This window comes from Alligator sinensis, unplaced genomic scaffold, assembly GCF_000455745.1.
Source record: "Alligator sinensis unplaced genomic scaffold, ASM45574v1 scaffold216_1, whole genome shotgun sequence".
Classification (NCBI taxonomy): Eukaryota; Metazoa; Chordata; order Crocodylia; family Alligatoridae; genus Alligator; species Alligator sinensis.
In genome coordinates this window covers 3,342,782-3,348,142 of record NW_005841868.1, presented here as the reverse complement: position 1 = coordinate 3,348,142, position 5,361 = coordinate 3,342,782, and the positions used below count along the sequence as shown (strand labels likewise).

Here is a 5,361-nt window from a genome sequence, read left to right as displayed (position 1 = left end):
CTTCCCCTTCGGGTGTGATCCCCCCACCGGGACCTTTGGCTCACTAGCCCTGGCCCACCTCCAGGCCAGTCAGAGCCCCAGGCCCTCGGCTCTTGGGCGTCCCTCGCGATGGGCCCCCGGCCCTTCGACCCTTCTGGTCCTGGCCCCAGCTTGGACCAATCAGGGGGGAGTTCAGACAGGCCTGAGTCTATGGCCCTTTTCTCTCTCCCCAAGGGTCCACCCTCTGGGCCCTCCAAACTAAGGGTCACCCACCCGGTGGTGGGGGCTAGGGGTTAAGGCGCCCTGACCCGCCTTTCACCGGGCCTGGCATTTCCTGGGGGCTCCCGCGCCACTGAGCGCCCCACCAGGCCACCCACTCCCAGCAGGGTGCAGTTTTAGGTCGTACCCAGGACCAGGAGCCTCCTGACCATCCTCTACAGCTCCTCCCTGACCTCCAGATGATACCAGCAGCCCTCCAGCCAGGTGGTGTTGCCTGGCCTCCAGCAGGCCCTCATCAGGCACCTGCTGGCTGCTACCTCCAGGCCCTTAAAGTGGCAGCACACACACTGCCCTGCCACCAGCTCTCAGCGCCTCTGGTTCCAGCGAGCACTGTCCTGTGTACCATCCACTGCCTTGTCCCTTCTGGTCACAGCATCATTCAGGCAGTGCAAGGGACTCCCTCGCGTAACAGGGTTACAGCCTGTCAGGGGCTTTGTAGATGAGGGTCAGCACCTTAAACTGGTACAGAAGCTCCTTGGGGAGCATGGTTATTATCAAGGGTCCTAGTTTTTTCTGTCTAAAAATCACAAATCCTCTGATAAAAATCTCAAATTCTCTTATTAAAACCCACAAAATCCACAATTAAAATGAAACGCCACTATATATATATATATATATATATATATATATACACACACACACACACACACACACACACACACACACACACACACACACACACACACATATATATGTATGTATGTATATATATGTGTGTGTGTATGTATATATCAGTTGAACACAATGTTTTATTGATATATTTACAATTTTAAAGCAATTTGCCTCAATCATTATAATAAAATAAATTCTAAGCACTTATACATTTTGGTATTTGATTTTGGCTTTTTATCATGGAAAACCAGAGTTCCCCCTGCCCCCTTTGCTCACCAGGACGCAGGTCCAGGCCCCTCAGTCCCCCTCCATAGTCCCCACCCCACCCCTGCTGGTGCCTCTCACTCCCCATCTACATCCCCCATTGTCCTGCTAGTGCCCCTCACTCCCTACCCACAACCTCCCTGCCAGCCCAGCAGGTGGGACCCAGCGCGGCAGGTCAGAGTGAGCCCGGGCAGGGAACATGTTGCTGCCACTGGGAGGCCCATGGCAAGACACAACTCCATAGATTCATAGAAGTAGGGTCAGAAGGGACCTTATAGATCATCAAGTCTGACCCCCTGCCTGGGCAGGAGAGAAAACCGGGCTCAAATAACCCCAGCCAGGTAGACATCAAGCCTCCTCTTAAAGACCCCCAGGGTAGGAGCCATCACCACTTCCCTTGGAAGTTGGTTCCAGATCCTAGCCGCCCTGACTGTGAAGTAGTTTCTTCGGATGTCTAGTCTAAACCACTCTCTAACAATTTGTGGCCGTTATTCCTTGTTAACCTGGGGGGCGCTAGGGGAAACAGCGTCTCTCCCAAACCCTGCTGGTCCCCCCGGTGTGTTTATAGACAGCTACCAGGTCCTCCCTCAGCCTTCTCTTGCAAAGACTGAACAGGTTAAGGTCCCATAGCCTCTCTTCGTAGGGTCTGCCCTGCTGTCCCCGGATCATGCGGGTGGCCCTCCTCTGGACCCTCTCAATGCTGTCCACATCCCTCCTGAAGTGCGGCGCCCAGAACTGAACACAGTACTCCAGCTGTGGCCTGACCAGTGTCACATAGAGGGGGAGGATCACCTCCTTGGCCCTGCTTGAGATGCATCTGTGGATGCACGACAAGGTACGGTTAGCCCTACTGACCGTGACCTCGCATTGTCGGCCCATGTTCATCTTGGAGTCAGTAATGACTCCAAGTTCTCTTTATGCCACCATGCTTTTGAGAAGGGAGTTTCCCAGCTTATAAGTGTGCTGCTGGTTCCTACTGCCCAGGTGCAACACCCTACACTTGTCAGTATTGAAGCCCATCCTATTTTTGTTAGCCCACCCCTGTAACCTGTCCAAGTCCTGCTGTAATCTGTCCTTCCCTACTAGCGTGCCCACCTCACCCCAAATCTTGGTATCATCAGCAAATTTAAACAGGCTGCTTTTTACCCCATTGTCCAAGTCACTAATAAAGAAATTGAACAGTGCAGGCCCAAGGACCAAGCCCTGGGGGACTCCACTGCCCACTTCCCTCCAGGTCAAAAAAGACCCATCCACCACTACCCTCGGAGTACAACCCTTCAGCCAATTTGCGATCCATCTGACTGTGTAGGCATCAATGCCACAGTCACCTAGTTTTTTGATGAGAATGGGGTATCACCACCCCCACTGCTGTCAGGTGGGCAGGGGACGTTTCATCTGGGTGGCGCAGGGCTTGCAGCGTTAAGGAGCTTCCCCGCCCAGCCCCACTCTGCCCTGCCACACTGAGTCCCTCCCACTAAGCTGCAGAGGGCCCAGGGGGAAAGGCAGCAAGGCAGAGAGCTCAAGTCCACAGAGGGTAACCTGCCCCCACTCCGCTTACAGATCTGGGGGGCATATGCCCCCCATGCCCCCCTGGGAGTGCACGCAGCAGTGGGGAGCCAGCTCCTCCCTGCCCCCCAGACGAGCCGCCCATGGCCCCGTCCCACTCCCAGCCAGGGCGCTGCATCTGTGGCTTCCAGCCCTGGACCCCAAGCCCCACAACACTTGGGCTGGGCAGCAGCCCCAGCCCTGCCCAACTCCTTCCCTCCCTATGGGTGCCTCAGTACCCCCTCCCCCCACCAGATTTACCTGCAGGAGCTGCTCTCCAAGCTGGCTAGCGGCCATGTGCATGTGTGAGCGTGCACGTGTGCATGGTGTCCCTTGCCTGACCGCTCTCTTCCCACTTCTCCCAGCCCCTTGCAGGCTGGAACTCTGCTAGTCTGCAGTGAGCCTTTTGCAAAAATGGAAAATCTGCATTTCTCCATTAAAATGAAAAATCCATGTTTTTCTCAGTTAAAGGGGAAAATTCACATTTTTCCTGTTTTCCCATGGGAAATGGAAAACCCAGATCCCTGCTTATTATGTAATTTACATGTTTTCTTCAGCTGGCCGGTAGGTGGCTCCTACATCTCATTGCAGACACCTGGCTTAGACGCTCCCTGTCTGCTGCAGGGAGCTGAGCTTGAAGTCCCTTTGAGAACCAGGGCAACCTGTTTTCAGACCAGTGGTTGCCTGATAGTGCTGGTGATGAACTGAATTTCAGTTGGACTCAGCCCTAAAGGGGAGGGAGGTACCAGCAGTGGAGGGATGATGCCGAGCACTTCTGCTTTTTGTTTTCTGTTGGAGTGCTGCATTGTCAGGGCTATGCAGATAAGCTGACTTTTGGGGGTGACTTCCTCTCATCCACAGGAGGGGTGAAGATTGTGGGATGCTTACTGAGGTCAAGAGCAAAGAGAAGCAGAGAGACTGGAAGCTCCAGGGATGGCTTAGAGAGCCAGTGGCCTTCGTACAGGAGATCTCTGCAATGTGCCCTTAAAAGTAAAAAAGCAAATGTTAAGTGGATGTATTTAGTGAGTTCTCATCAAGACTCAAAGGCACTGGCTAACGGCCAGGAATACTTCAGGTAGGAGGTATGAAAGGCTATACCAAAGAGCTCTGCCAGTGCACCTCAGTCCTGACCTTTTATTCCTGTCTTGGGACCCTCACATAGATCTGTCGCTGCACCCCAGGCCTGATGTGCAGCCCCCCGCTGCACTGTCAGAGCAATAAGCAATACTGCCAGATTATGCGCCAATTTGGTATATGGACAAATGACCAGTTGGGACCGGTATAAGACATCCATGTTAGGGAGCTGTGATTGACAACACTGACCCATGCCTTTCTTGAGTAATGGAAGAAAAAAGCATTTGAGGCCCCTAAAAAGGAGCTTGTCAGTACATGCTTTGGGGATGCAAATCACCATTCATCCAAAAACAGCGTGTGAATCACTAGTGCTAAAGAAGCCAACACTCAGCACAGACAGCTTCTCTGAGTCTAGCCCACATCCCAATCCCCTTCCTGTTCTTGAGTAGGCTATTGGAGTAGTCCACCAAGGGTCATCTCCAAGGGCAGTTCAACATTTCCAGTATCCTCACCCCTCCCAATCACATTTCAGCCCAGTATACAGAATACTGTTGGTGCTGGTAACACTGCTGGAAAATCTCTTGATCACAACTGAACAACACACCCATATTTCTGTTGTTTGGCGTCTTGCAGCACTTGATACAGCTGAGTGGAATCTGGCCATCATCTCTTGAAGATGTGGCAGAGGTTGGTGGGACTATATTATGATGGCTTCAGTTATTCTCAAGTTCCATATAGAGGACCTTGATGAGCGGTTGCTCCTCTGATTCCATAGACCCTGCCCATGCCATTACATGAGAATCCATCCTTCTCCCCAGCTTGTGCCACATCTGGGTGCAGCTACAACAGAAGGTTGGTGCATGGCTTGAAACATGCACCAGTGATCCACAGATACTGGTCAGCTTCTATATCACCTTCACCTGAGACACAAAGAGTACCCTGTCCCAGGTCTCCAAGGACTGTGCTGAAGTAGGAAAAAGTACCTGTCTGGAGCTGAGTCTTGCAAAGACAGATGATGCTAGAGGGGGTAGGAGGCATTTCCAAGAACCCCATGTTTGTACCTTCCCCCTCCTGTGAGGCTAAGTGCCCTTTGATCAGTTGAACAGGTAGGTACTTTGTAACCCTTCATGCTAGCTTCAGGCTTGTTATTGACCCCCAGCTTGATTCCTGGAGTTTTCTGTCACTGGGTGTAGAAATGAGAACCTTTAAGACACTTCAGTGGTTCAGAACACAACGGTCAAGCAGGTCAACAGCACTGGCCTCTTGACAACCTGGCATTCCTGTACTCCATGCTTCAGGTTATATTCAAGGTCTCAGTCCTCATTTGCTGTTCATGGGATCAGATCCCGTTGTCTGTGGGAACTATCTCCCCTTGGGAGATCCTGGCCTCTTTTGACAGCTGCTTTTTCCTCTTGGGGCTGTCACTCACAAGAGTGGTGCTGGCTGAATCTGGAACTCATTGGTAAATAGGATGAATGGGCCTCAACCTTACAGCCTTTAGAGCCAAAGACAAAACCAGCTTCTTGAAGCAGACTTTCCTGTGTGGATTCCTCATGGGGAGGGGTTGTGCTGATAGTTATGTCAGAGCCTAAGGGATCAATAATCACT

The 5,361-nt window shown here is 52.1% G+C and overlaps 1 protein-coding gene across 3 annotated transcripts in view; it reads left to right on the top strand.

The window, feature by feature from the left end:
- Positions 1-5,361, top strand: part of LOC102388405 — a 38,556-nt gene that overhangs the window by 26,401 nt on the left and 6,794 nt on the right. The window lies entirely within an intron of this gene.